The sequence below is a fragment of the Zosterops lateralis genome (assembly GCF_965231275.1).
Source record: "Zosterops lateralis genome assembly, chromosome: 5".
Taxonomy (NCBI): Eukaryota; Metazoa; Chordata; class Aves; order Passeriformes; family Zosteropidae; genus Zosterops; species Zosterops lateralis.
This window is the reverse complement of record NC_139766.1, coordinates 5914198-5936316: the sequence shown is the minus strand read 5'-3', so window position 1 is coordinate 5936316 and position 22119 is coordinate 5914198.

Sequence of the window (22119 nt, the reverse complement as noted above, 5' to 3'; positions counted from 1 at the left end):
CATGGCATCTGTGGCCACCCTCACACTGGGAGCTCCCACTCTGTCCCCAGAAGTGGAGCTTGGGGCTCTGCTTGCTTGTCCTTGGTCTCTGGCTGAGAGGGAAGATCAGCCTGGTTTGTTGAAAAGATGGAAAAAGGAGAGAGGAAAGTCACACAAAAAGCAGTACCTCCTCACCCAACCCTGATGGGTGGCTGCAGGCTCTGTAAGCTTCACATGTTCCCAGGGTTAATGATATTTTAGCCCTGAACCTTCCAGAGCTGATCACAAACCCAGGATAGGCTTGTCAAGTAATTCATTTCATACATCAACTGCTCTTGCTTTTCTCCAGCAAAAATTCCAGTTTCAGGTCCCTGACCCCAATCATGTCCAACACATGATCCAGGAGATAGTGATGCCCACAAACCAGTGACAATACTCCATGGGGACACTGTATTTCCCCGCTGAGGGACACAGCTGGGGCATGTTCCCAACTCCTACCTTAAGGAGAAAGTAATGTCTTGGGATGAAGATGCAATGTGTTGAGATAGAGGAGTAGGGTCATGGCTCAGCTCAATAACTCACATGTACCACAGCAACTTGCTGTCCTGAGCCAAACTCACTTGTAGTTGGCGTGTCTAACAAAGGATTGGGGCGCCTGTCCTGGAGTGGTTTGGGATCTGTTGGATTACATGTGGAGTCTACCCTCTAAGTCATCTGTCTCTGTGCCCTGTGGGGACAGAGCCATGCTGTGGTTCAACACTTCAATTATTAACAGTGCCATTAAGAGATCTATTTGCTAAAGGGGGATGTGGGATGACTGGCTGACTGCTGCTCTGGCTGGGATAAAATTGAGAGGAATATAAAATCCCAAAGGAGCTGAGGGTGAGGATGCTCTTTCATATGAGCAGACCAACCTTCCCCTTTGCTTTGTCACAATGTCCATCCCCATCTTCCAGCTTGTGGCTGCCCAAGGAATTGATCTTTGGGCAATTACTCCACTGGCTGGGCTGTCACGTCCTTCTACTCCATTTATGAGCTGGGAGGAGCCCACAACGTGGTGAATTATAAGCCAATGCTTTAAAACAGTGTTCTGAATGTTTGGGAGCTGAATTATTATTTATAATGCCCTGGGGGGGCCCTGTAATTTATGGACAGGTATGAAGACAAGTCGGCGCTCAGACATGGGGATGAGCCCGGTGTAAATGCTGAGATAGAAAGATAGATAGATGGATGGATGAAGATAAGCTTCTTGGCCAAGAGAACTGGAGATTGAAAAACTGGAGATGGAGAAGGCTGCTCTTAGACATCTCTCCTCTCCTAGGGTGATACTTACTATCCCACTACTCTCACTCTGTAAAATGTCATCTCAAACGTGGTGCAAATCATTTGTTTACTCATTTTTTTTTTAATTTATCCAAAGTGCAAGGAAAAAAAATAAAAAGGAATTGCTTTGTTGCAATTTGCTGCTAGGCATTCCTATGTGTGCTAATGATAAGTATTAATTAAATAGCTTTCTGTTGTCTTTTAAATGCAGTTCTTTCAGGCTGTAATTAAAAACAGACACCCAGCCCTTTCTGTCTGCATAGGAAGAGGTAGGTAGGCCTCTGGAGCTCGGCACTTCTTTCCTTGTAACAGGAGAGAAGTGGAAAATGAGGCAAAACCAGTTTCCATTGAAAACTCACCACCCTGTGCATGTCCTTCACAGAGAAGGCAACAAGCTCAAGGAAATTAAAGGAATGTGACTTCCAAGATCCCAGCCCTGCAATCAAAGTAAGTTTATTTGCCCTTAAGATCTTTCAGCTTCATACATTTTAAAGGCAGAGGAGATCACTTCGTTTGATCTCTGGGCTACACAGGCTGCTCTGATGCATTCATCATGCCCAGAAGAAACTCGTTGCCTTATGAACATTTTGGTCTGAGTAGCTGGAGATAGGATTCCATCCCTCTCACCTGTTTCTTGATTTCTCCAGTTTTTTTCACTCTTACTGTAAAAAACCAGGCACTGCTGTAAATCCCCATTCCTGTGCTGCTCCTCTGGTCAGCACTAATCTCCCAGTTCAGGATGTCCTGCTCAGGGAAGCTGGAGCTCCCACCAGCCCTGCTACCCTCTTCCTTTCCCAGCTTAAAATAGACTAAAGCCCTCTAGAAATGCAAATAAAATGTCAAATGCTCATGTAATGGAAAGCAACCACCAAATAAAATTTCCAATTTGCCCACAACACTGAATGACACTTAAGCCCAAATTTTTTTCTGCCCTTAAAGGCAACTGGGCTTCACTTATCTGAAATGCTGCTGTTAATCAATAAATACATGGGAAGACAATGGCTGTCTGCTGTGCAGCTTATGAGAGTGATGGGGAAAGATGCAGTTCACTCAGAGGATGCCTTGGTCAGAGATGGCCCATGAGAAAAAAGTTTCTGTGTTTAACAGCTGCATGTACATCTTCTTTTTTTTGTGAATGGAAACATTTAATTATGCATTTGAGTAATTTATAACCTGAGATGTGTAGAATTTGTGTAATAAATACACAGAGAATATAAGACAGACACATTGGCTGCGAGGGGATCCTCAATTTGGGGCAGTGCAGCACTTGGTCACCCAGGGTGATGCTCCTTTGCCTTGATAATAACTCCTCACACCGTTCATAAAACAGCCACAGCCCTTTTGGGGTCCTGTCCACCCGACGCTGGATTTGCTATGGGTTTTTCTGTCTCCCTCAGGCCCATGGCTGTGTCTGTCTTGTGATTTTGATGCAGCTGGATGGGTATCCACAGGGAACTGGGAACACAAGAAGGGATCTGTGACCCTCTGCAGGCTCCTTCCCTGATGAGGGGAGCACAGGGCTGGGAGCATCTTTGGGGCTGTTGGTGGCAGCAGCAACAGAAGTGGCTCACAAGGGAATTTTTTCCTCAATTATGTGCATTTTAAAAATGAGAAAGGGGGAGAAACGGGATGGAAAAAACATTAAAAAAAAGAGAGAGAAAGTAAGCATTCAGAAATTAAATAATTAAAAAGGAGTTTGAATCTGAATTGAATCAAAAGATTTTTTTCTTTTTGGCAAACAAGAGCTTCTTTTGAGCAGAAACTGAAAAAAAAAAGCCTGAAAAAGGTATTTCAAAGACAAAATCACTCACTTTTAGTCTAAATGGTTTTGGTTTCAAAATTGTTTTGGTTTTGGGAAAAAGAAGAAAATGTAGAAATTTTGCAGATTCTAGGAGTATTTAAAACACCATATCACAAAAAAGAAGGTGTTATGGGGGAGATGAAAAGCAGAACAGGAGGGCTGGAAAAGAGAGCAGCCAGCAGCTGCCCTGTGTGGCTCTGTCCTTGCCCTGACACCCCTGAGATCACCCCGAGCACTTTAAGATCACGAGATACTGAGAACAAAGAGTTTGTGTTCTCTTTTTTGCTCTGTAGTTCCCTGCATTTTCAGGCTCCCAAAGCTGGTTCAGCACTTTTAGGGCAGGTTAGAAACCAATTCTTAAAGAAAGCAGAGCAGAAAATCGCATATAATGTAGCTCCAGGAGGGTGATGCTTACAGAAAACCAGCAAAACTAATGATTCCTGAGAAACAAATAAATTAAAAAGTGATGAGCACAGGCCAGTGATATTTTGTGCAATTCCTCACTATTCATCTCATTGCTCTTGCCTTGGGACACCTCAAGCAGAGCGTCACAGGTATTTGCACAACTCTTTTCTCATGAAAATGAAACAATAGTGTGATGTCGAAGTAAAAGAAGCAGGAAGGGGGAAAGGGGCTGTGTCTGAACCTGGCTTTATTTTGGTATCTGACATAGGGAATGGAGCAGGACTCACTGTGCTAAGTTCTGGACTGACATGGGAAAAGGGAGATGAAATATTTTGGTATTGAAGTTTGCAACCAGAGCTTAAACAACAGGTTTTGAAGATGGGGGTTCTTTCTGTCACTGACTTTCTGTGTGACCCTGAGAAGGGTTGAGGTGAGGTGAGGAGCAGGGGTACCCCCCTGCAGCTCCCCCAGCCTGGTCACTGCCACCTTGGTGACTCCTGGGGTCCCACAGCCTGGGGACCAGGCTGCTGCCTCCTCCTCACCCTGAGCCTGATGCCCTGCAGCTCCATTTGGTCCCTACCTGCCGGGCAAAGCACCAGCAGCCTGGGAACTCCTCGCTTCCGCTCCTCCGGGATGCTTGTGGGGATTAGCCAAGCTCTGCTCCCTAAACCCATCACATGTGTTTCAATAGTTATAATTGTTGCCTTTAAGATAATTACAGGCTGGAGAGCGTGGACAGGAAGAGCCCTGTGGATTTGCACCGGGGCTCGGGAGCACCGTTGTGTATGGAATGGGATATCTGCCACTTGGAAGTGTTTTTCCTGCTTGGGAGAGTGGTTTGCATGCCACAAGCAGGGAAGGCCACAGGTCCCCACTTCCCATGGCTGGAACAACTGGAACAAAGTGTCCCCCTGCCCCCCACTCCACCTGCCCTGGGGAAAGAATCCCCCAGCACCTGGCTCAGGAGTTGCTGACTCTTGCTCATTTAAGCTGCAGCTTTTTCCTCCTTCCCACATCTGTTCAGAAGGGAATGAGGATCTGAGGTGGGCAGGATGCTGAAAATCAGGCTCACAGTGGGGCAGGGAGCATCCAGGGCCCACTTTGCTTAGAGATGAGGAGCAGCAGCCAGCCCCAGCACTCTCCTTGGCTCTTAGTGAGGTGGACCATAATTGGGTTTTTTTAGTATATTATGGTTTGTCCTGGTCCCTTGCTGGCTATCCAGCCTTCATCACAGGAGAAAACACTTTCCTCATTTTAAAGGGAGATATCTCTGTCCCTCCCATAGCCTGAAGTAATTCAATATTGACTGATTGCCATCACTGTTTTTCCTCTGTTTGCACCTTTCTTGCAATTATTTTTTTTTTTGGAGCTCCCTGCTGGAGAGCAGGGCAGGCAGCTCTTGGGAATAACACAATTTCCTGGATGCTGCCTTGCCACATAAGAGCTGGGGCAGCACTGAGGGCCTCTCCTGGGGCACAGACCTTCCCCAGGGTTCGCCGCACAACAGGATTTCTCCTGAGATCTTCTCCAGCCTGTTGTGTCACCGTGAAACACAGCAGGGAGTTCTTGCCTTTGCATTTCCAGTAAGCTTTTTATCACTGATGTTCTTTAAAATGAAAAGAACATTTCATTTACATCCAAGAGTTTGCTTCAGTCCAACCTCCTGCTTGCAGGAAGTCTCATGGCTGGTGTGGATCCTGAGGATCCAGCTGGTTGCTCCCAGACATTGAAACCCACAGTGACTGGAGGGGTGATGTGGGGCCTGGCACACAGAGGGTGGGATTCGTTTTAGCATTCAGTCCATAGACATCCATTTAATGGCACTGCCCCTAAAGTGCTGCCTTTCTTCCACCAGAACTCCTCAAATGGAAATAATCATGGCAGGGAAAAACTTTGGAACAAGTCAAATATTAAAATGCAGTGAAGGTGAACTGGCTCCGGGGTGGAGGGGAAGGGGATGGGCCCCGTTGCCACTGCCAAGGTGAGTTTTGGGGACCTGTTCAGACCTACATCTGCTGGCAGTGGATTAGAAGTCAAACCCACCTGAAATCCACAACTAAGCATCCTGAGAGGCTCCTCGAGGATGGGATATTCCCCTCCACGAGCTGCCGACTTCACCACGGTAATCCTTCACATCCCATCCCTCTTCTCCCTCTCCTCTTTTCCCTTCCCTTCCCCTGTGATATGATGCATTGGCAGAGGAATAAAATAATCAGCTATTGCTTTATTACTTTTTCCACCCCTGCTTCCCTCACGGGCAACTGTATTTCGGCAAATGTTTTTAATATTTGCTAATAAAAGCAGCTCCAGTAATGACATGCTCCCTCCCCGAGACAAAATTACCGGGACTGGCGTTATCTAACAAACTCGTTTTGGCACAAGCGCGTCTGCGTTCGAGCCATTTCTGCCCATTCACAGGATTATCAGCCATCTCTGCAGCCAGCCCCAGCCCTCCTCTCTCATTCCTAGTTAATTGGTGTGAAATTGGAGCAAGTTCTCAGGTGATAATGTGTTTGCATTTACTGCTTCACTGAACCACCCTAGCCACTCAATCCCAGCTTCATTAAAGCCTCAATCTCAGCTTTTGCTCCTGGCTGTGAGCTTCAAACCCTATTTCCTGCGTGGCAGACATACAGCCTAACACATGTCAGGAAGACAGCTTGAGCAGAGCTGCTGGGAACAAGCGCAGCTACTGCCCGGGCGCCGCTCCGGGAAAATCACGTTTGCGGTGGGAAAGATGCTTGGAGTCCCCACGATGGCTTCACGCTGCGTTGGTTGGCTCCCTGCTCTGGAAAAAGGCATATTTTATACCCTTTAATTATACTTGATTAATGAATTAATTTTAATTTTTTTTTCTGCAGCACTTTGAAGATAAAAACCTCTTCGTCTGAATTCTGTGATTAGTATTTAAAGACTCAAGTGAAATATTTGTAGGCAGAAAAACCTAACCGAGGAATGCCTGTGTTCAAGCACTCAATAGGGCCTATTCACAGGATAGATTCCAGGGTTATTATTAGCAATAAGGTTATCTTTGGCATAATCTTTTTATGCACAACATGCTATTGGATTCCACCCTCCCTTTTCGCTCAGGCCCTGGGGCAGAAGGTAAAAAAAAAACCAGAGCTGGTTCAAGCCTTGCAAGTGTTTTTCATGCAAGTGGAGTTGAAGCCTGGCAAAGTCTGCCATGGCTATATTTAGGACTAACCATAAGGTTTTTTTGGTGGAAGATGCACACTCTAGAATGCCTCTGCATGGAGGGAGGAGTGTGTTGCCCCTGAGATATCTCCAGCCCTGCCAGCACACAGTATAGAGGACCTGCTGCACACTGGGGACATCTGTGACACCCTGTGGGGGGTGACCCTTCAATCTGGATGGTGAGGGATGGGTTGGGCTGGTCCTATGCCCACAGGTCATGGATGCAGCTCTGAGCATCCCCCGGGCGTGGGAGATTTCACAGGTCTGGACACAGCTCTGGGCTTGGACAGGTCTGGACACAGCCGGGAGAGAAGCCCTGCCAGCCACACCAGTGAGGAGCTGGAATCAGCTCTCCATGGGTTGGATGTGCCCCGGGGGTCCTGCCCAGCCCCAGCCAGGAGGGCTGACAGAGTGGGGCTGCAGGCACACAGCAATGACTTGATCTGGGCATGAAAGGAGAGAGCAGCTGTCACCTGCCCACCTCTTAATTTGGTGGTATTTCTAGCTCTCATAAAGCTAACTGTAGGAGGTGGGGTTTTGTAATTGTTGGTGGTGCTTTTTGGTGTTTTGTTGAGTTTTTTTTTTTTAATGGGTGGTGGGTGTGATTTTTCAAACGCGTTCCCTTTGGCACGTCTGTGCCAGCAGCGTCGGTGAGAGCCCCAGGATGCCTCTGCTGGAGCCCAGGAACACCTTCCTTTGAAACTTGCCCTGTTTCTCCTCAAACCCACCACTCAGCACTGTGGGTGGGAGGAGGTGAGGCCACCTTTGGCTGTGGTCATTTACCCTGAACAGCTCTGCTGCTGTGCAAGGTCCCCAAGTCACCCCAAAACCAGCTCCAAAAATCCATCAGGGCTGCTCCTCCACTGCCAGGCTCCCCAGCCTGGGTGCAGGCAGAGCCAAAACACACAGAGGCACATTAAAGGATGGCTGGTGTGGCTTTGAAACATCACGGCAATCCCCTGTAGCCTAGTTTTTAGAGAAAGTATTTTGTAGCTGGTTTTTCTCTTTGTGACTAAACATGGTTATTAAGGCCCCAAGTGCATCATTAAACCTGTTATTAAAAGTAAACATGTTAAGGAGAATATACTGCTGTGTAGCAAGATCATCCAGGGCACTGGACCCTCTGGAAAAGTCATTAACATTTGTATTTAAAGTGAACATAGTTAAGAACATATTGGACTAATTCAGGGCCTTAGAGCTATTAAAATGACTGCCATTAAAAATAAATATGTTAGGTAGACTATGTTGCATAATTAAAATTATTACAGTGTTTACTCTGTTTTTTATGCTGGCCTCTGGTTTAAGAGGTTATTTGTATGTATATAAAATATATGTGCTTTTTAAAATATTTATACATACACGGTTATATGTCTAACTATATATATTTGGTTATCTATTGCCTTAAAATGACTCTGTAGGATAAATCTGACTTCCTTGTTGCAGGATGAGACAGAGCCCCAGTGGGATGAAGTCTCGATTAAAACCATGGGGGAAAAACAATAAATAAGTCTTGGCTATATGTAAGTGCTGTGGCCACAGTCCAGTGGCTGTTGAGTTCAGTGGGAATCTTTCCTTGACTTTGCCATGCTGGGTCAGACCTCAGGAATGTGTCTCTTGCTTTGATGGTTTTGCTATTGGTAGGTCAGCTTGGAAAATCAGCAAATCAGCAGCTTTGCTTTCCACGGGCCATTCCCAGGCCAAGCTCCACCAGGTTCTCGTTTCGACCTGGTCCCCTGCAGCTCACCTGTCCCTGGGGATGTGGCAGGGTGGGACCATCTCCTTGTCACAGGGTTCTTCCCACCTGGGGACCTCGTGTCTTGCTGTGTAGTAAAAGGTGCTCCCAGGGAAGAGTTTCTCCCAGTGTTTTTGAGCATGAGCAGTGACCTTTGCCATGAGAGTGCCTGAGGCCAGTGGCATCTCCTCCCATATAGTGCCAATCTATATAGTATATATAAATGTATTATAGGTCCAGAGAATAAAGTCTGGGCTGGAAAGGATCTTTCCATGTTCATCTGGCCCAAACTCTCCTGCATCTTCAGCTAGACCAGGGTGCTCAGACCTCAGCCCAACCTGACCTGAATATTTACATGGATGGGATGTCCACCACCTCTCTGGGCAGCCTGTGCTAGTGCTTCACCACTCTCCTTGTAAAAAAAGTCTCTTCCTTTGATCTGCAACTCAAGCATGCTAAATGCAGTTACTTCTCAGGGACTTGTATGGGAGCTGAGGCTTTTGTGATTCTGGGAGGGTTCATTAAAAAAAAAAAAAAAATAAAAGTCGGAGTGCTCACCATACCAGCCAAGAGCTATTTAGCTATTTTCTGGAAATTCCTCTCAGAGTCCCAGTAACTCCAGCACCCCACACGCTCAGAGGTGGTAGGACCACAGGTTAAGGTGGAAAAAGCTGTACTAAGGAATTGCATGGGAGGGAGGGATGTCCCTTGAAGAGCAGCCTGTTGGAGGGGTTTCACTGTGTTCATTAATTACAGTGAAGGGGATAAGAGGTTAATTAAACCCTGCTGGGTGGCAGTGACCAGCACCTTCCCGTCCAGCCCTTCTCCCAGGAGTGCTTGGGGGTCTGCATTCCCAGTAACCGCAGGGCCACCCTGGCTGTCTGTGGGTGTTTCAGAGCCCAGGGGTCACCTGCGGGGATGTCCCACCAGCGCGGCCCTGGGCGGGTTTGCTCGGGCTGGCAGGACCCCAAAGGCGGATCACAGGCGGGAGATGCGCACCCGCCCCTGGCTTTCGAGGAACGGAGCGGGGGATGTCAGCAGATGGCACTATTTCTTCTGCCATAGGAGCTGCTGGTTCCCACCGCGGCTCTGAGACGGGGAAAGGACCAGGGTCAGGGTAAAGCGCTTCCAGAGCCCCGTCAGCGCTGGGAGCCAGCCTGGGCTCCACAGGGGATGCCACCGCCGGTGCCAGGAGCCGGCAAGGGAGTTCACAGGGTCCCCTTGGAGACCTGTCCTGCCGGAGGTTGCCTTCCCATCGGGTTCTGTGCCCGACAGTGACTCAGTGATCACCAGCGCAAACCTCAGGCCACGCTGCCAAACCGCTGCGCTGCTTGTCTTGTATCGGCTCTTTTCTTAGGGTTGAAAAATCGGTGTTTGTTGCTGAGTCTCCAGGTGGAAAGGGAGGAGAAGAGAGTTTTTGAGCCTCTCCCTGCTCCCCTTCACCTGCACCCACTCCAGGTGATACCGCTGTGACCGATGTCCCCGGATGCTGCCAGCTGGAGAGATGCCGACAGCCGGGGCTCTCAGTCGGATGAACCCTAAGGAGGATCTCACCACCAGGATCGGCCCTATAAGCTTCTTATATCAGCTGAAAACCCCCTTGTCCAGCTCTGCCTCAGCAGTCCGGGGACCGCAGGACCCTGGGGCTGCAGTTTTCTGCCCCATCCTTGATTTCACCAGCACCAGGGCTGCTCCTGTGGCTCCCGGCTGTACCTGTGCTGCAGCAGTGGCCGCCAGTGGCCAGCCGGGGGGTCCTTTTCCACCTCACTGAATTAAACTCCATCTCCGAGAGGTACTACCCAGCGCAACTGAATATTTAAATAATAAAACGAAGCTGTGCTGGTGGGAGTACAGCTGCTATTACACTTATTAGTTAATTGTGGCGGTGTTTCAGAGCCCTAGGCATGCACCTGGACCCCTCGTGCTAGGTGCTGTACAAACAGGACGGAGGAGAAGACTTTGGCGTTTAAAGGCACTGAGTCATTCCTTCGCCCTCTCATCTGAAACCTCAGCTTTGTGTAAAACCTTTAGGATTTTGTTTAATGGGCGCAGCTAATGGTGAGGTAATCAGGGAGCCTTTCGACACAAAACGCGGCGATCAGTGGGTTGGATGCCTTTTGATCTCTCTGCGGAGCAAAGGCACTGAGAGGAGAAGCTGCGCGGTGGGGTACCGGGAGATGCTCTGCGAGTGGGCGGCAGAGACCGGCCCGGGGCAGCATCTCCCACACCGAGCCCCTTGTGTTAGGATCCAGCTGGGGACCATCGCCCTCATGCCATGTCCTGGTACACACTGGGACCTCGTGGGCATGTCTCTGCTTAGATGTCACCCAAGAGGAGATGGGGACCACTAGGGGTGACTGTGCCTCCTGCAGAAAGGAGATGTCTGTATAAGACTTCTGCTTGCAGAATGTGGGTTTTGACCTATGGTCTTTGAAGGCACCTAAACTGAGCAGTGGGTGCAAGCCATGCCCTTCCCTGGCTCCAGGATGTCCTACTTCTGGCCATCTCTACAGCTTTGCTTCCCCGAGGAAACCACAGAAAGAGGAAAAGGTCCCCAGCAAGTTCCTGCGGCAGAAGGGTGGCTGGTGGATGCTCACAGAAGGGGTGGATGGTTTCTGCTGGGTGGTTACCTGGGGAGCCCAGGGTGTCCCTGCTGTGGCTGTGTGTACAGTGCACAGCCAGGATGGAGCAAAGGTCCTCTAGGCTGCTCCTCTCCTGGGGTGACTTCACCCAAACCCTTTGGTGTGTGGCAACATCTGGCTGGGGCTTGAGCCGGGGCGAGGGTTGAGTGGCAGAGGCCCCAAGGTAAACCCGTGGAGCTGTACTCATGGGCACATTCCTTCACACTCATCTTGGCCTGGCAAGCTGGTACAAGCCACACCTGCAGGACTCCTTTCCCTTTCTCCTGGTGTGAGCCAGGTCTCACTCCGGAGATCCACCTCAGGGTGGTGCTGCTCCTCTCCCATCACCTGGCACCTTGGCACATTGTGTGGGTCCATGGGTCAGCTTTGTGGCCCTCCAAGATCCCAGCCTTGTAGAAACAACCTTTTTCAACTCAGCTGGGACCAAAGTTCGCTAGGTTTGTGTTCAGCTGGATGAGCCACTGCACGGTCACAAGGAAGGGGGAAAAAGATATATGGATAGAGCAGGGGACAGATGGTTTTGGGTTAAGCATACAACTTCCTTCTCAGGGCTAATGCTAAGGCAATATCCTTTGAAAGAACCTTGCAGGAGTGTTTAGAAGTGCTACAGTAGAAATAGCAGCACTGATGGTCTCCAGCAGCAGCCAGCCCATGGGATGGGGAAAGAAGATCGATGGAAATACAGCTGCTCCTGCTGGTGTCAGATTAGGATGTCCCAGTCTGTTTAGGATGTCCCATATAAATAACCTCCTCTACAGTTATCACATCTGACAGCCAACCAAGAATAAATAACATGGAAAAATGATCATTTTATAATAATTTCTTCATCATAAGGAAATGGAATGAACAGGGTAATGGAGAGGGTAATACAACTGAGATCACAGCTGAAGCTGTAGCTGAGCACACAGTCATCTTGTTCAGGACTGGAAGGGAAGGTTTTCTGCTCTGCTCTACATTAAATGTCATGTGTCTGAAACACAGGGGTGTCAGGCTGAGAGACCAGGCTGCTCACAAAGGTACTTCTCCAGCAAATGTTGTGATAGTCCTGACAAATGGCATCTCCCTTGGGCTGGCACCAGTGAGGTGGGTTGGGTTGGTGTAATGGTAGGTCAGTTTGGTCAAGCTAAAGCCAGAGATGGTCTCACTGTGTCCCTGCATGGCAGTGCTGAGAGCCCAGGGGGTGCCACTCACCCTGCAGGGTGGCTTTAGGTGGGACTAAACACCCACTCTGACCTGGGAGCTGGCATCTGCCACTGGGGTCCTCTCTGCCCTGAGCTGTCACCAGCACAGATCCTGTCCAAGCAGAGACATCTCTGTGGGACAGATAAATTTGTTCACCCATTTTGCTGATCTTTCTCCTTGTTCCAGCCATGGGGGCCTCACCTACCCTGGTTTATGCTCCACTGATGCAAATCCTTATCTTGACCAGCTTCAGTCAGCAGGGGTGGGAACTGTATCACTAAATGCAGACAGGTAGAAGCCCCAGAAGTCTTGTTCTGTTCTTTTCATAGTTGATGGAGATTTAATCTGGACAGCCAGGGGAACTGAGGGTGCAGTTCATCTTGTCTTGAAGCAGTGGCAAGCAGGCTGGGTGAATTTTACCTCCAGAGGGCCTTTGGTGACTACAAAGGGAGCTGAGGTACCTGCTGTGCTGCAGAGACTGACTGTCTAGGGATGCAAATGTCACCCTGGTCACACTTGGCTCTGGGCTCCTTCAGCAGAGAGTGGAGAAAAATGCCCATAGGGCAACTCAGCCTACCTGCCCTAGACACGTCTCCAAAGATGGAGCAGGATGGGCCTCTGGGGCATCCTGTCTTGTGCTATGGGCAGGAGATGTTTTAGGTGGCTAGAAGGTGCTAGAGGTGGGTTCTAGAAGGTAACTTAGAAGGAACTAGAAGGAGATGAACATCCTCCCTACCTTTAGTCTAAGATCACTGCCTCTCACCAGGCTGCAGGAGAGCTCATGGGTGCAGATTCATCATTACAAGAGGGTCACTGCAGGGCAGAGACCTCAGAGCTGTGTGCTGCCTCCCCCACTGCAGGGCAACCCTGAGTCCCACCAGCAATTCCCGGTGGGTCCCAAATGGGGCTACAGCCCTGCACTGAAAGGCTGTGGCTTGGAGAGGATGTGAGTGTGGATGGAAACCCTAATTTGTCAGGAAAGGACACTATCAGAATCCAACAAATACACCCTGAGGACCACCCTATGCATGTAGAAGACATCTTGTAGCTGGTTCTCCCGTGCATTTCTCCTTCCTGAATCCAAACAAGTGACAATTGGAGAGTTTCTGGGAGCTACCATCACCCTCTGTATCCATGACCATGTGGCCAGGGGTATGGTGTTCAGACATGGGACCTGCCGGACCACTGACCTCATCTTTGGCTTTTATTGATAGCTGAGGGCTTTGGGCCAGCTCTCAATAACATGACAGAAAAGAGACCTGCAGACTATCCCAGCGAGGGAGAAGGGCAAGTGGCACAACGTGGCTGGAGCTGGGTAGTGGGATGCTTGTCCCAACATCCTTCCATTTCCCTTAGTTTCAGCAGCTCAGCTGAGGGAGAGGTGTCACACGAGTGTCCCAGGGCCAGTGTTCTGCTCTCCCTCCCTCCCTTTATCTGCAGATCGTGCTATGCTAACAAGGCACACGTACAATGTTTGTGTGTGCATGTGAGACAGAGCGCTGACTCTGGGCCAAGTGAGAAAAATCATTAGTTACAGGCTCTGCAGGACTGAACTTGATGAGGAACTTGGGGCTTTGCCCCGACAGCGCTCGGCGCTGGTGCATTATTCAGTTTGTGGCTATGTTGATTTGCAGATCTAATCACTCCAACAACACATACAGAAAATTAATTTGGACATGGGCCTGGTTTCTAGAGAAAGTTGGACCTAAAGGCGGGAGGTTGGTCGTGTGGCTCAGGCAAAGGCCCAGGCTGGGGAATATCCCGTTTCCAGCTCTTGAGCCTCACAAAGGAGATGGGATGGGGATGGAGTGGCAAGGAGAAGTGGTGTTGAGTAGTACTGGAGCATGGGATAAATAGGATTTCATCACCACTGAGTCTTTCAAAATCAAAGCCCTAATCACTCAGCCCTGGCTTGTGTTCATACCTTTTGCATTCATGAGAGATGAGTTGGATGAAGGGGGAGATGCTCTCCTTCCCCCAGCCAAGGGATGGCCCCCAAGAAGTGTTGATTCAACAGATTGATTCAACACATTTCTAAAAATAAATCTGGTTGGTAAAACATTGCTACTGAGAGTCAGACCAGATGCACTATTCCTGGACTGCCCCAGCCTTCAGACCCTTTCCTCTTCCTCACCTTTCTGATGGAGCCTGCCCCATCAGAAAACAGCATCTCAGTGGAGACACAAGTGATCCCAAACACCAGAGATTCCTCCATGGAGAAGAATCCATGGATTTGGGTTGCTTCCAGGTAAGGGATGCTGCCTGCCCTCCTGCCCAGTCTATATGAGTTGGTGCTGTGAGAGCTGGTAGCAGCCCACAAATCCCTCCATCTTGAATTACCTGGTGAGCACTCTCCCTCCTTTTGATCACAGACCCCTTAACTTTGCCTTCAGCTAAGGCTGTCTCAGCCCTGGACATGCTGAATGGTCCCCTTTTAAAATGGGATTTAAGAGGGCATTAAGGACTAATTAGGTCTAATGAACAGCAGTGGCTGTTTTAGACCTGGTGCCTCCAGTTGACATCAAAGGGTGAAGGGGATTGGGTGAAGCCAGAGGAAGTGTTATCAGCAGCAGGAAAGATTTAGATTCTGCAAAATCACCCCCCAGCAGGGGGGTTTGTGTTCCTAATCCCTCTGTGCCTGTCAGGCAGGGAGGCTGCGTGGTCCTCTCCCAGTGGATAGGTGGGATGGAGAAATCCTGGTGGGAGCCCATCATCACCATGGCCACCTCCTCTGCCATCCCTCACCACGAGCAGCTGCAATGGATTTGGGTGATCTGGGCCACTCCAAGATGTGGGACACCAGGACAGGGTTCCCAAGGGAGAAGGTGAGGAACAAGAGAAAGAAGGTGGAAGGGACATGGGGACACATTCAGAGCTGGGAGAAGAAGGGAGGCAGCTATTTGCCTCTCCTGGGAGCTTCCTCAAATGCAGGCAGGGGTGAGTCAGGGCTGCTCATTAGCAAGGTGAAGTGCCAACGCAGGACCCTGAGCCAGGCAGGGTTTATGTGCCCAGGGTGCAGCAATAGCAGCTGAGTCACACACCCTACCCAAAACATTTAAGCCTCTCACCATTTCTGCGTGTCAGAGGGACCTTTACTGTGTGGGCCTGCATTGTGCGAATGCCACGGCGCGGTCTGAGGGCACGGGCGCTCTGCAAAGCCAGCGGTACCTGCCTCCCATCCAAAGCACCACCACTTATCTCCTGCCATGACTCGGGTGGTTTTGCCACTGCTGGGAAGTCAAGGGTCAGGCCCAGCACCACAGGAGCCGTTTCCTGCCCTCTGCCAAAGCCGGCGGTCCGGGATGGGAGGGATGGAGTTTGCCAGCAGCAATTCTCCCCGTGATTCAGTTTACATGGCAGTATCGAACAGCGGTTTGGTGGGGGGGATGTTACAGATATCAAATCCTTTCACTGGAAAGACAGATCTTGGCAGACAGCGTTTTGGAGAGCACAGGGAAAACAACAACTATTTATGGTTGTTGTTTAGGGTTATGGACGCAAATGCCCTTGAATGATACAAACCGTCTTAAGGGGAATTTTTGCGGCTGATTAAGCGTAACCACAAAGCTTCAAGAAAACATGTGTTTATTTTAAGTAAGTAATGTTGATTACTAATGAGAATACTTAGTAGATATGATCAAAGGTAGCTGAAGTGCCGTCATGATATCAAAGACTGGGATGGAACGCTTAATTTAGATGTTGAAAAGCCAATCTAAGGTGAGCGTCTTGAAAGTAAATATCATTAACAGTATCTAGATTAGACCAAGGTATAAAAAGAGTTGGAGGTAACAGCTTTCAAATCTCCCGTATAAACAGGCAGGTGATGCTGTAACTGGGGGAGGCGTGTCAGACACAGAGCCCAGGGTAGGGGATGGATTGTGCATCTGGTGCACGCAGCCCCTGGCCGGGCTCCCGGCTCTGCCCATCAGCATCTCAAGGGAGCCGGCTCTCAGGAGCCAGCGTGGCTCCTTTCTGCTCCAGCTTACCCAGGGGAAAGAGATGGAAATGAGTCCCCTGCTCCCAGCATCTTCTGCTTGAGTCCTAGTGCAGGGCTCTGGCTGAGGGCAGAAGGCTTGTGGGGGACTCTGAGTGGGAACAGGGTGTCCTCTCTACCAGCTGACCCAAGAGGTCAGGCAGACTGATGGAGGGATGAGTCTGACAGTGCAGCTCAGCATCCAGGTGTCTGCATCCTGCTTCTGAAGCCTGTTTCCCTCTATCACCCCTGTTTTGCTCTATTAGCCAGAAGGTGCTTAGGAAAGGGCTCCACATGTCCCCAGTGTCACCAGCCCTGCTCCTGGATGTAACGTCCCTGCAGTGAAACACTGATGGGATTTGGGACAGGCAGGACCGTATACCCCCTTCTCTTGCCAATTGTGTCATGAAAGAGGGAATATTTTATTCATTTACCCAATATCCATCTCAAGTTCCCGGGTCAGGAAAAGACAGTATTAATTGGAAAAAACTTTGAATGTGGCTGAGCTGAGATCCACAGTGTCTTCTGCTAAAAACCTGTGCCAAGGTCCACAGGCTGGCCACCTCCATGGTGGCTTCAGATCTGTCCTCCCTGCTGTCTCCCCAGGGCCATTGCAATCAATCCTCTCTCCATCCCTGCTCCCACTGCCCAGCATTAGCAGGGACCTCTTAGCCCAAAAGCCCTGATGGTGGCCAGCACCCCCTGTGTCCCTCCTACGCTCCCCAGGAGCCACTTCAGGGAACGCTCCACTCTGCACGTTTCCCTGGACTGAGCCCCTTTGATCGAGCGCTGCGGGGCAGTGAGCAGGTGCCAGACTTTTGCCCTGCCTTGCGTAGGTTGGGAGAGTTTTGCCTTCCCATTTGGGGCCCAGGGAGCACCCACATCACTGGGTCTGCTGGGCATCCTGGCTGGCCACACGTGGGCCCAACAGGCTGCTGTTGCATGAATCATCTCCCCTTCCCCAGCTGCACTGGTGGTCCCACATGGTGCCAGGGATGCTGGAGACAGGGAGAGGTGTTTCCCAGGGATGAGCCTCAGAAGGGTTAAAGGAGGGTGGCTTTGCAGGCAGGAGTTCCTGCTGGGTGAGGGCAGATAACCATTCAAAGAGCTGGAAGGGCTGGGTGCTGGTCCTGCACAGGCTGATGCTTTACTACATCATTAAAAAAGGTGCTTTCCAGAAAAATAAACTTGAAGTGGCTGTGAGCTACTTTCAAACATGGTCTCAAACCCCAGCCTTGCAAAGGTGAGGGGCACCGAAGCTTTTCAAAGCCCTGGTGTCCCCATGTCCTGGCTGGATACCCTGCACAGCCCACGTGTGGCTCGGGAACTGCTGGACATGTCAGGTCCAACATCTCAGCCAGGGCTGGAGCATCTCACCTCCAGTGAGTGGTGACAGGGCCATGTCAAGCTCTTACCGGAAGTCTCTTTGCTCCCAAGTGTTTTGCAGGCTCTTGAGTTGTAACAACAATAACAACAGAAAAGTACAAAAGCTGGTGATTTAAGTAGCTTGAGTACAAATCACTCCCCTGTTTGCTTGAGTGTCACCTGCTCAGTATCTGCTTCATGATATGGATGCACAGTTTTCTCTTGGGCAATGAAAATCTGCATTTCTAATACATTAGAAAAGAAAATAAATAAAATCTAACATGAACAAAGTGATTTCTGGCCCTCTTTGCATATTACAAAGGAGCGAGATGGGCACAGACCCAATTCCTTTGTTCTTTTCAGATCTCTGCTACTGCGAGCAATATTTGTCAAGAGATTTGAAGCTGCAGATGAAAAGTGCTACCTACGGACCGAGTATTATTACTGCTTTAAACTCACACCCTTCAAACCAGCTGGCTGTCCCTGTTTAAAGGGAGGTGTGTGGCCAAACAGGTAGGACAGACACCGGCTGCCAGGATGCCCTGGGTCCTTGGCTCATCCTCACTGCCAGGGCTGTGGACACATTCCACGTGCAGTCCAGCACGGGCCCTCACTATTGATAGCACTGGGGTGGCAGCAGCAAGGAATGCAAACCTGGAGTAGAGAGTTGCTCAAGAGCATTTTTAAGACCCAGATTTTGATATGGAACTGACCAAGCTGCTTCAGTGTTGACCCCTGCTGGGTTTAACAGCAGAAGGTGAATGCCCAATGGGATTTGGTGACATGGAGGTTGGTGTTGTACAACCTTGGGTGGACATGCAGGGAAGCAGTTTCTCCTGTCACAGCATCATTTCTTGGAAAAACTGGTCTGCACTTACTGCAACTCTCCACGACCAAAGTGCAAGTGTATGGGGAGGAGGGACTGGATTTTATTTTTTGGCTTATAAATCTAATTTATAATCTTATAAATAATGAAATTTTGCTGCACAGAAGGAACTGGGAGATGCTCCGCCACATCCTGCCATCACACAAGGCTGTTTTCTGTGAGCAGGGAGCCATCCTGGCATCCCCAGGACCAACAAAGAGAAACCAATCCATGACATTAAGTTCTGCTCAACAGCAGCTCAGATTAAGAAAGGTTTTCTTGTGCTGGAAACTCCATGAATAAGAATGTTAGGAATTGGCTTAAACCACCAGTGACATAATTAGAAGGCTTTTGATATGCCAATTTGGCTGATCTCAGTTACTTCCCCCTGGTGCTGGGGAGTGTCAGCAGAGGGATTAGCCTCCAGTCACTTCCTGACACTCTGCTAAATCTTCTCCCTCTTTGTTCTTTATCCAAGACAGGGGAAAAAAGGAAAAACAGGGAAGCAGCTCAGGAGATACTGAAGCGAAGCAGCGTGCGCTGCATCCCTGACCTGCCTTCAGTTTACACTACAGGCTCTCCTTAGGGGTGTAATGCAATTACAGCTATAACTGGGTGCTATACATTTTAATCCCATTAGAAACAGCCTTTTAACAGCTCCTGACTGACTATAATATGTAATCTCATTAGAGACACTACCTTTATACCTTGTACAAGAACATCCAAGCAGAAATCAAAGGCTGGAATAAGGCTAACATGGTTTTCTTCTTTTAAAACACTGTCTGCTTTCTTGCTTGTATTTGGGATGCTTTGTATTGGGGTGCAAAGGCACATAGGCACAAAAGCACAAAGAGTTTGCTGGGGCCAGGATGGATGGGGTTTGGGGGTCACCCCTGGTTTTTCTCTTATACTTCCAGCACCCTCATGCCCTCCCAGGGATGGGGTACTGCTGTGTGCAGCCCATGTGCCTGGTCCAGGTCTGCTGGCCTGGCACACACAGGGATGTGGAATCCTCACTACCCTTGGGGCTGGCTCCATGCAAACTCAAGACAAATATTGACCAGGGCTGGGCCAAAGCTGGGAGGATTTCTCCTGCTGGAGCGTGTTCACTGCGCTGCCTCCCACGATACCACACTACACTGACCAAAGCCCTTGGTGCGGGTACAGCTGTGTCTACACCACGTCTGCCTGTGTTGCTCTGCCAAAGATGGGGAGGAGAAAGGGAGGGATGATTTTTTAATTTTTTTTTTAATCTGTTTTCCTCAAGGATTTATTAGCGCTCAAGCATCTCCTTTCATAGCAATCTTTGAGACTTTGGGCAAACTTCAGGCAAATTTTCTGGGGGAAGGTAGACTTGAAGATGTTCAGTTCCTAAATCCTATACTAAAATAGACTCCTGAGCAGTTTTCAGGTAGATTTGAACTCGTTAGACACCAATGTCCACATGGGATAGGGACAGTGTGGATATCCCAACCATGGGCCAAGCCTCACGGGGTTGTGCTCCCTATCCAAGAATCCAAACTCTCAGACAAGCACCTGGCCACAGCTGGATGGGGGTCCACATGTCACTCCCATCCCAATTCAGCTCAGATGATGTTGAAATAACAGCTCAGCTCAGAGCACTGGGATGGAGAGCACAAGGTTTGGACAGAGCAGCAAAGGTCAGGGAGGGAGGACAGGAGGACAGGACAGACCTGTAGTGTGGGGACAGCAGGGCGGTCCCCTCTCCATGCTGAAAAACCGAGATACTGCAGCCAAGGGCAGCCAGGACTGACCCAGTCCTGCTCTCTGTCTGAAGGGAGAGCACCTGGGCCTGACTTAATCTGAACTGTGGTATGAGTAGTCATGGACCAGGATGGCAACCAATTACTTGGGCATAAATCTGTTGAAAAGAGGGGAACAGGGCAACGTTGAGCTGAGCTGCACATCAGTCCAGTGTTGGAGGCCACTGTGACTGTCCCTCTGATGAGGCTTAAGAGATCTTGATCTTTGAGATCTTTTAAGACTGCAAAGACACTTATTTTTGCAAGAGGGATGTTAATCCCAGCAGATTCAAAGGGGTGATAAAGCACTTTGTTTCTTGCTCTACAGTAATTGCAACTTCTGACAACTCTGATAAACTAAAATGAGGTTCTCAAAAGCATCCACCCAAGGCTTTGTGGGGCTACAGTCAGGGTTGTATTTAAATGCCCCTAATGAGTACCTAGAGCAAATGGGAAAGACATGCAAATCAGATGTCTAATTGAATGGGCCTTTGAAGGAATATCCCGAGCCGCTGGGTAATTGATGGGTTATCTTTCCACCGGCTTGCCTTGATTGCATCTTCTTCCGCATTAGTCTTTCCTAGGAGTCTGGTTTAACAGGAAAAGTGGTGCACCAGGATTATGCAGCTACTCTTCAGAGGACATTTACTGCCCAACAGTACGACCCCTCTGCAAGGCAGTCATTATTAAAATGTCTCTAGACTGGTGTTTCTTCCAGGCATGGAAGTGCCTTATCATATTGCATCTGAGCACTGCACTCAGTAAACTGCCTCACAACCTGCTGTCCAAAGTGAAGGCATGACAGATGAAATAGCTTTCCCATCAAGTTTCTTGGGCCCACTTCTCCAAAAGGAGTAAATTGATGTGACTGCCTTCATTTGGATGTAGCAAAGCTGATTTGTGCCGTATGGAAATGTGACCTGTCTGACCTATTGCCTCCGTTGGTGTCTCATGAGGATTTATCAGTGTTGCATAAATGAATTTTGCTTTGCTTAAGAGCCTTGTGTTATGTCTGTGCAAGAGCCAATTGCCAGCAGCCACCGTTATGGCCAAACAACTTGCAGCTCAGCAATGAGCAGGAAAAAGCTTCCCCAGTTGGAACTCTGTTTGGACTCAGAACTGAGGCATAAATCCCTAAATTTGGGGGTGTGTCTCTTACAGAGTTATCTGGGCCATATGAGCTCTCTCCAGCACCTCTAAGCAACTTTGACAACCACATTTTGTCAAACACACATGGCCCCCTGAGGACATTTGAGAGGTGCTGGGGTGTCTGAGACATCCTCAAGGGCTGGTTTATGTATTTATGGGAGACTGGAGCAGCAGCTGGGGGCTGGAGAGGGTGGATACTCAAATACATCTCAACAACTGTCTTTAAGGCAACAGATTTTTAGCCAAAGAATCTGCTTCTCGATCGAGTTTAAAATAACTTTCCTCTAGTCCCTGTTCATGACACGAGAGACAGATTTTAGCCATAGCTTCAATTTCCCTAACTGGGGGGAAATTTCTTCCAGAGCAGAGTCTCAGGGATGCTGGACCAGGACTGTCCTTGACTCTGAGCCCATTGCTCAATTTATTTTCAGTCCTTACAGGTGCAGAAATCCCCAGTTCAAGGCCTCACACCCCAACACCATGCCCAAGCTCCCCATAGAAAACCAGCACAGGATCCTGGCTGGATCTTGTTGCATTTGAAGGGCACAAACATATTTGCCACCATGCCAGCTCAGCCTGGATTTGCTCTGCATCTCTCCCTCTGCCACTCAGATCCAGACCTACAGCTCTTTCCTGCCTTCAACTGCCTTTGTAATTTCTCATAGCAAAGCATCCTGTTCCTAGCTACATTCTTGCCTGCTATTTACTATTTCTTTCTTTAATCCATGCCTAGATACCATGCTTT